Raw genomic sequence first — 10,055 nt, 5'->3', positions numbered from 1 at the left:
ACATGACTTTGGCTTTTGTTACAAAATACCACGTTCCCTTTGTCTGTCCATTTAGACAAAAAAAACAAAATCAAATTGTCAAAAGTCAATCGTTCAGTTGCCTCTCGGAGTGTGTTTTGTCAGTTTTGTGCTAGGATAAAACAATCCGTTATTAACCAATTTAGTCAAAGAAAACAATTACTTTACGCTATAATCATAGTGAAAATAACAACTAAATGTTTTAATGTTCATGAAAGTTCTAAAGTTTTCTACTTCTCTGTATACAATTTAGAAAGGTATGTCTGTTTACTATATAATAAAAATTGTAAATCCATTTAGTAAATGTAAAAAAAAGAATATTTATTCTGTAGACTTGCCGGTTCAATATTATAAGTCATTAAAGTAGCGCATTGGTGAACGTAGGTGTGGAGATGTCAAAGCGTTCCACTTTATATCTTAATCGTCTATATCCGCAGTGAACTACAAATTTCTCCTGTTGATCTTATTGAAGCCGATATATTTTTTACTCGTTAGGAAAACGTTACGTTATTTCATTTTTCAAGTGTATAAACTCATAATTCACACCACATCGAACCAGAATTGGGGCTTAGTTATTATCAGTAATGTTTATGGTGTTTAGTCATCAACACAAACAATATTAAATGTTAAACATGGACCAGATACAATTTGGGCTTACGATTACGATTTTCGGCTTGGACCAAATATATCAGGAATTACCGTGATGCTCGTTGATCTTTCCTAGGGTCTCAATTGTACATTTAAACAATTACCATTTCCCTTCAAGGCACTAGTATAAAAGTATAGTATAAACGAATTACGTCTGTTTGTAATTTAATAATTTATTTATTAGCTAAGAAAGAAAGGAGTAGGCTCATAGCCTCACTGATGTAAAGCAGTGCTATCTCCCTTGAGATTAAACATTTACTATGTTTCTTTTCCATAATTTTTCTGTACATAGCTGCCGGTAGCCTTGAAGGGCTATTCCAGCTGCATATAGCTAATAAGCTAATGGGGCTCAATCTGGAAGAACTTGCTGACAGTAGCCTCAGTATGAGCAGTTTTTTGCTGAATATACTACTGACACAGAATTGTGACCCACATATAAGATCCAGTGAGAAAATCCATGAGTTTTTTTTTTTAATTTTTTTTTTATTGCTTAGATGAGTGGACGAGCTCACAGCCCACCTAGTGTTAAGTGGTGACTGGAGCCCATAGACATCTACAACGTAAATGCGCCACCCATCTTGAGATATAAGTTCTAAGGTCTCAATTATAGTTACAACGGCTGCCCCACCCTTCAAACCGAAACGCATTACTGCTTCACGGCAGAAATAGGCAGGGTGGTGGCACCTACCCGTGTGGACTCACAAGAGGTTTATGTGTTTGGTTTGAGAGTCATTGAAAGTGGATGAAGAGGATTTGTCATGAAAAATTCAAGGAGACAGTGGCTGTTTGCCCTTTTCGCCCTGCTTGGAAATGTTTTCTCATCTCTTTGTCAATTAATTTACTTTTATTTTTTTTGGTAGCTTTAGTATGTTAATGTGTGTAATTAGAAATCTTTGTAAATAGTCTGCTTTTTTTGCAAAATGTTTGGAATATAAAGAAATCAAATAGTTTTTTGATTCTAAAATACCTTTACTAGCTATTGCAATAGTAAAATTTTTATATATAGCATAAAAAGGTCATAGTGAGCCAACCTCAAAAAATAGACATATGCTGATGCGGACTTTCTTTTAGAACATTTGAAGGGGAACAATGCTGTCATACATTATATTAGTGGAACTTTAACCATTTCCGCAGTGCACATAATGGAGGCTCTGAAAAGGAAAAAACCCTGAATTTGAAACATTATTTATTAGTGCTCTGTTCGTATTGGTCTTAGCATGATGTTATATAGTTTTCTTGAATAAAATAAATGGGCTATCTAACACTCAAAGAATTTATCAAATCTGATCAGTAGTTCCTGAGATTAACGGGTTCAAGCAAACAAACAAACTCCTCAGCTTTGTAATATTAGTATATATTCAGAATGCAATTTCATGTTTGCAGAAAATCACCATTAAATTCAGAGCTTATCTTATTCCAATTATACTTACATCACACATTGTTCCATTGTTACATACATATAATAAAGGCTAATTCAACTAGAAGAGGTCTGCTAGTTGAAAATTTTCTCAATTATTATTTAGTGAGTTCTTATAACATTAGGTGTGCCACAGGGCATGCACAGATTACTATGCTCTCGTATCTACACATGTCATTTTATACCAAGTGAGGTTTATTTTATCTTGACTAGTTTTAGAATTTTAAAATAATTATTATTGAAACATAAAAACAAACAAAATGCATATAAGTAAAGCTTGCATGTTCTTAGCACACTTAAAATTTGTTTGTGTTTAACTTTTTGTCTTGGTAATTAACATAAGTTTAAATTTTCCACTTGACGTAATCATTTCAAGATATTCTTTGCTTTGATTTTAAATGCATACAAAATAATTTTAAACATGAACATAAAAGATGTTATCATAGTTTAATTTGCATTTTGTGTTCAGTTTTGTTAGCTTAATTAAAATTACATAGGAACGGCGGTTAAAGTTCATTGTAATACAACATTAATGCTTTTGTGAAATAAGGAGGTTGAAAAACAACACCCTGCAGACACGGTAGTCACACATCTGTGTGCTTAGTGCGAGTTTTAAGTGTAAAATGGAGTTGGAACGTTTGCCGACGTTTGCCGCTAGGGGCGCTGTTCCAACTGCATACAAATTTGAGTTAACTTTTACGGTATCGAGAACGTTAAAAAACTCGCACTAAGCACACTGGTCCTATAGCAATTTAGTTACAAGAGCAGTAGGCCTCGTCTTCCATTGTCCCTCACGCTTATACCACTAAAGAGACTCGCATTATATACCAAAATTTGGTTTCGTCGTGTACATTGTCGGCAAGCGAGAGTGATTCTACCGGATATAATCCGTCAGCTATTCCGTATTAATAGACGACGAATTGGTACACAGGGGACGTGGTGAACGTTAAATATTCATTTTCAATAAGTATTATAGTTTAAATGAGTGTATTACTTAAAAGTATTATAATACACCACGTGTTAACCGATTGAGTTTCTCGCCGGATCTTCTCAGTGGGTCGCGATTCATATTCGTTAGTAGATTCAGCGAAGCACTGCTCTTGCTAGGGCTAGTGTTAGCAAATTCTCTCAGGATGAGCCCGTGAGCTCACCTACCCGTCCGGGCGTAGCTGAAATAGCCTCTTAGGCTACCAGCGAATAGGTGGGGAAAAAAACACTGCGTTCTACGATTACGTCCAGGCTCATATGCCACATGCAACCGAACTTTTTTTCTTTTTCCTACCTAAGTTGATAGTCTTGAGAGGCTATTTCATCGTAACCTTAACTAGTAGGTGAGCTCACGGGGCTTAAACCTGACGACGTTGCTAACACGAACCCTAGCAAGAGCCGTGCTTCGCAGAATCTACCACCGGATCAGAAACGCAACCCACTGAGAAGATCCTGCGAGAAACTCAGTGGGCTGTGTCTGTGGGTTAATTTACTCGTCAAGCCCGTCGCTTGCGACGAAGAACGATGACGGGGCAACCGAACGAGGCAGTCGCTAATCTGTCATTATAATGCCCAGCAGTAACCAGCACCGAACTTTACGCTATTTAATTAGTTTAATAGCGGACAGACTTTCTCGCCAGATGGGATGACGCGTCACGCGCACGGAAAATAGGCGCGATTTAAGGACGTTATTCAGGAAACTTCCCGTTATCCGTCTACTGTAGTAGCTGCCCTACAAATAAAAATTGCTGTGTGACAGAAATAAACACGATTGTGCCGGCTGCCTCGATCAGGCTTATGCTACAAACACGTGTGACGTTTTAAGATGCGATGCGTCACATACCAATCGAGCCTGTCTTGTATGTTTGTCAACGTTACATAACAATGAAATAACTTGATCTATTCGATCACAACATCTAAGAAGAAAATGTCTTTTTATCGTCAAACACCTGGCTCACTACTACTATTTCGGAAATCGAAAGTGATTGAAAATAAGGCCATAAAATAGGGTTGTCGATTTTAATATAAAATTAACACCCTTCTTAATAAAATGAAAAAACATCGTTGAAGTTCAATTTGTTTAATGCTCAGGTTTTGCCGCTTGTAGTCTGTATATAATAAAAATCCAGGCGATTGCGTGTCGTACTACGGGCAGGTTCGAGTATGGGTATCGCGGTTGGAATTTAATTAACTTTTAAGATTATAATGCAAATATATTTTCTTTTTTTGTTTCTGTGCAACGCTTATAACCTTTAAGTAAAATGTCTTTGACATACGGAGCGTTGGACTTGAACGTGAAGAAATTATATGCGTTCGGTTTATTCATTTCGCTACATAAGTGTAAAATTTTCGGGGACTTATATTTAACTAGCTGTACTCGCTCGCTTCGCTGGGCATTTAAAATTAACATTATTATTTATTGTCATTATCATTAAGGAGTCTAACACTCATATAAATATTTCCATACTATCCATTAAGTACATGTATTTTCTACACGGATACCGAAGTTTCAAGTCAATCGGATGCATGGTTCAGTAGTTATAACGGAACATCCGTAAAAACCACTTTTTTTTTTATGATTGAAGGATTACTGGTGGCCCGGAGGCCTTTCCAGTTTCACCAGGACAGGTAGGCGAGCAAAGGCTCAGCCAGGAGGGGTGGGATTTGCTAACAGCTACCCGAGCGCCTCCGAAGGAGACCTAACAGCTCAAGAGCAACTGCTTCGCGAATGAATCTACTACCGGATCGGAATCGCGACCCGCTGAGAAGATCAGGCGAGAAACTCAGCGGGCTGATTCATGGGTTAGGTTGCACGGCGAACTCTTTGTCGAGTTCGACGAGTACGGTTACCGAGGTCCCTAAGCCTGCTCCTAGTGTTAGAGCTGAAGGCGTCTAATGCAAAGGTTATTGGATCTGATGGATCCGTAAGGACGTGTCTAGGGCGTCGACGGTGACTGGCTTCTGCGTGATCAGGATTCGGGGAGTAGTCAGCGGCGGCAACGATAAGGCGATTATTATGACGCATAGCCTTATCGAAGTACCGCTCCGACGCTGACTTCATGTATTTCTGGATAGATTCGAGGCCCAGGTCGTCGTGTAGGTCAACGTTCCTCACGAACCACGGAGCTCCGACGGCTAACCTGCAAAAGCGGGATTGTAGAGATTGGAGGGTGTCTATGTGTGGGCGGGCCGCGTGAGCGAACACCACACTCGCGTAAGACATGATGGAAAAAAAAAAAAAAAAAAAACCACTAGATTTATATAGTAGTATAGATGTAATTATGTTAATATTATTTAACAAAATTATATATCATATTATTTAATGATCACACAGAAAATATTGAACTTTATTTACACGATCCGTAGCATTTTTTTTCTGCCTAATCGCTGGTAGCCAAGGGCAATACCAACTACACATGGATGATCGATCACGCTCCGCCTAGTGCAGGGATGTCTAACCAGTAGATCGCGATCGACTGGTCGATCGTGGCTATTAGTGGCTATTAGTATCAAGTTCAAGTAGTAATCACAAGCATCATTTTCGTCTTGTGTCATTTGTAAATGACCATTACGTCACATTATTTATCCTTTCTTACACACAATAGTTCTCTTTTATTATATAATTTCAGCTTTATCCTAATCTTTTCAATAAAAGAAAATATGCTACTAAGCTACGTGTATACTGAACTACATTGTTTCATTATATTTCAAGAAATGTCATTGGTAGATCGTTGAGTGTTTCGACAGTAAACAGTTGATCTTGATTCTAATCAAGATGGCCACTCCTGGCCTAGTGTTTCATCTTCAACTGGGCTCCCTGGGGACTGGGTTGATGCCCATGAACAACTGTGCCCTCTCAAGCTCATTTGGATCTTGGATCGTGAAAATATTATATAATTTTATTCTAAAAGAAAATTCTACAAGTTTTTACTGGTGGTAGGACCTCTTGTGAGTCCGCACGGGTAGGTACCACCGCCCCGCCTATTTCTGCCGTGAAGCAGTAATGCGTTTCGGTTTGAAGGGTGGGGCAGCCGTTGTAACTATACTGAGATCTTAGAACTTATATCTCAAGGTGTGTGGCGCATTTACGTTGTAGATGTCTATGGGTTCCAGTAACCACTTAACACCAGGTGGGCTGTGAGCTCGTCCACACATCTAGGCAATAAAAAAAAAAAGATACATTCAACTCTGTGATGATACTTAGAAGTAACAGGTTCATGTTTTGACAGCTTATCAACGAAAGTAGGTGAAATAACGGTCCAACTTTAAAGTTTTAATGCAAATAAATGCGGACAACGGAGACGCATGTGTAAAGGCTAACAACTTCTTTATTGTTATTCTTAAAATTTTCGTTAATGTTACATGTTTTGATTTTTATGGAAGCTTCCTCTGGTAGGCAAAGGTGTTCACAGCATAATAGGTGGTAGCGTTCTTTTAGTATTATACCGGCGCAACCCGATCAACGTGCGTGTTTTGATGGTAGGACGCTTTGTGAGTCCGCACGGGCAGGTACCACCGCCCTGCTTATTTCTGCCACGAAGCAGACATGCGTTCCGGTTCGAAGGGGGGGGGGGGGGGACAGCAGTTAAAAAATACAGTTGAGACATTAATCTCATGTGTGAAGGTGGGTAGCGACATACACGTGATGTCCATAGACTCCTGTTACCACTAAACGCCAAGCGCGCCATTAGTTCGTTCATTAATTTGCGCAATAAAAAAATCATTTAACCCTGGTATTCCATGGAACAACAAAAAAAATTCTAAATGATGCGGCATATGTATGTAATTTTTTATTCATTTATTAGCCTTATAGGCAGACGTAATACGGCCCACCTGATGGTGAGTGGTTACCGTCGCCCATGGACGTTAGCAATGCCAGGGGTAGAGCCAACCTGCTGCCTACCGTAAATTACTTTCCACAAGTCTCGTTTGAAGAAGGACATGTCATAGCGTTCGGGAAACACCGTGGAGAGACAGTTGTATAATAGCTATTGCGGAAAAATGCTATTGTGCACTAAAACAATTGCCCTGGAAAATACTCAGTTTTAGTATCTTGTCTGATGATCATACATTCTTAATGTCGTCTCAAGCATTCACAAATACCGATCCGGTATAAACACGAATGTACGCGGTGTCTGTTTATAAATTTTCTAGTAAACTTTATGTGTTCGACAGCATAACATTTTATGGTAGTCTATGTCTACGTTCTGAATTTGTCTACAATATAATAATTGAGATTGTTGAGATACCGCGCCTACGATTTACAAGATGATCCCGGGTTTTCCGTTCCACCTTGTTTTTTTTATTTATTATTATTGCTTAAATGGGTGACGGGTATAGACGACATGATTTTTTTTTTATTTATTTTTTATTGCCTTTGTAGGCAAACGGGCATACAGCCCACCCGATGGTGAGTGGTTACCGTCGCCCATGGACTTCAGCAATGCCAGGGGCAGAGCCAAGCCGCTGCCTACAAAAATAGCTGAATGTTTTTTTTGTTATGATATTCTTTCCAAACTTTTATCTTTATATGACTCTCCTGTAAAGTTCCAAAATGTCCCTTATTTATTTATTGCTTAGGTGGGTGGAGGAGCTCAAAGCCCACCTAGCGTTATGTGGTTACCAGAGCCCATAGACATTTACAACGTAAATACCGCCACCCACCTTGAGATATGAGTTCTAAGGCCTCAGTATAGTTATTACGGCTGCCCCACCCTTCAGACCGAAACGCATGACTGCTTCACGGCAGAAATAGGCAGGGTGGTGGTACCTAAATGTATCTCTATTAGACCTGAATTTACTTAGAAAGTACTTCTGTAAACACACAACAATGTTATCGTGTCCTAATGGGTAAGATTCCCGTTGTACTATTATCAAGTGATGCAACCATATAGTATTTTCAAATCCCGCTGCTTTTGTCTTTTCGTACCTAATCGCTGGTAGCATAAGGTTCTATTCTATCAATCTCGGACGTGTAGGTGAGCTTACGGGCTCAACCTGAGAAAACTTGCTAACACTAGCCCTAATAAGAGCAGTGCTTCGTTGAATCTATCACCTGAGAAGAACCGGCGATAAACTCGGTGGGTGTCTACGGTCTAGGTTGCGTTGAGAATGGTTTCTGATGCTTTGAGTGCCTAAAAGCACTGACAGTGGATCGAGAGGATCCGATTAAACAGGTTTACGACTACATCGGCTTCGCTTTGCCCTATCGTCTGGGTCGTTTATGACCTGTAGGTACCTCCCAAATTTTAAATAAATACGTCATGGATTATGATGAACATCGGATTATGATGAAAGGATAACATAGACATTCGCGAAGCAGCTGCTCTTGAGCTTTTAGGTCTCCTTCGGAGGCGCTCGGACTGCCGTTAGCAAATCCCACCCCTTCTGGCTGAGCCTTTGCTCGCCCACCTGTCCTGGTGAAACTGGAAAGGCCTCCGGGCCACCAGTAATCGTTAAAAATCAATCATTAAAAAAAAGATAACATAGTGCAATGAAATGAAAGTCTCCAAGTGTCAGTTTATGCTACTGGACCCATAAATGTACTGTGTGTGGTAATGACAAGGTGAATGGCTTTCTCGGTTGCGCAATGACTGTCCCACTTTTCAAATTGGAATGCGTCACTTTGTCTGGCAGAAGTAAATATCTTAGAGTCAACAACGGTACGTGTCAGGTGATCCGTGAGGACTTTTTTGTATAGCTTAGCTTATGGGTGGACGCACTCAAGGCCCACTTCGTCTCAAGGCAGAAATAGGCAGAGTGGTGGTATCTACTCAATCCAGGCTTACCAGACCTCCTACCACGAGAGCCGTATCGTAGCCTTGTCCGTATATCTATAACTAAATCGTTGAGTCCATGCATGAGTGAATTGCAGAATGGCGAAAAAAATGTATGCGCGTCGTGTGTATTTAAAAATGAGCATCTTGTCACGTTGGCTAACATGCTACAACGGAAGCCGAGGGGTAGTTACTGCCATGAGTCAATAAAAAAAAAGTAATCTGTTGGTTTGCTTCCGTTGGCAATGCCGATTCCGTTGTGTTTGACGAGTGGCACGGTAATCGATATAGTTGGGTTCAGTCTTATTCAATCCTTGGAAATTCATTACAGTAGACGATCAGCTGAATAACTCTGGCTGAATAAAATAAACTCTAATAAAACTGGTAGTAGGAACTCTTGTGAGTCCGCACGGGTAGGTACCACCACCCTGCTTATTTCTGCCGTGAAGCAGTAACGCGTTTCGGTTTGAAGGGTGGGGTAGCCGTTGTAACAACACTGAAACCTTAGAACTCATATTTCAAGGTGGGTGGCAGCATTTATGTTTCTCCTTATCTATGGGCTCCGGTAACCACGTAACACTAGGTAGGCTGTGAGCTAGTCCACTCATCTATGCAATGAAAAATAATAATTCTAAATGTGTATTTGGAGTCTTTTGAAGGCGGATCACAATGTCTGAAACCGGATTACCTAATCAGTGATGTTAGTTTTCCGCGAACTACTCTTAAACGATCTAGGTAAACAGTCCTGTTTGCTAATTGGCCAACCTTCAATACCGCTATCACCATGTCATTTATCTATAATTAATGTTGCGATAAGCCTAGCCGAATCACAAGTGCGAGAATCTGTCGCGGTGCTACATCCTCGATTTGAAATTGAGAGTTAAATTGGCGTATTATATATATGTATTGCTTTTTTTTGCATTTTTTTAAATTTATTTTACAAATCAATGAATAAAACGCTATTTGGTGTAAACGAAGTTCGCTTAATACGCGACTTATTTTGTCATTGTAATGAAAGGTGTGTGTTATTGGCGTCAACAGTTTGATGTTTTTAATTGAACTTCAACTAAGTTCGCTACTACATTGAAATAGCTGACGAAGTTTATTTTGTTGTGATCTTTCTTCTAAATTTAAAACAGTAAATAGCGTTCTCAAGTTGCAAAAATGACGTTTAAAACAATCTAAAATTGGGATCTATGGCGTGCTGT

At 39.5% G+C, this 10,055-nt stretch overlaps 1 protein-coding gene across 3 annotated transcripts in view; it reads left to right on the top strand.

The window, feature by feature from the left end:
* Window positions 1-77: 77 nt before the first annotated feature.
* LOC101745965 (alpha-(1,6)-fucosyltransferase-like) overlaps window positions 78-10,055 on the top strand; it is a 39,925-nt gene continuing 29,947 nt past the window's right edge. For all 3 annotated transcript variants that reach the window (XR_009975481.1, XM_012691990.3, NM_001293691.1), the window contains 1 exon segment: window positions 78-275. The gene's annotated coding sequence lies outside the window, so the exon portion shown is untranslated.

The sequence above is a fragment of the Bombyx mori genome, chromosome 18 (assembly GCF_030269925.1).
Source record: "Bombyx mori chromosome 18, ASM3026992v2".
Taxonomy (NCBI): domain Eukaryota; kingdom Metazoa; phylum Arthropoda; class Insecta; order Lepidoptera; family Bombycidae; genus Bombyx; species Bombyx mori.
Note: the sequence above shows the minus strand (reverse complement) of the source record. Positions and strands in the feature narration are given on the sequence as shown.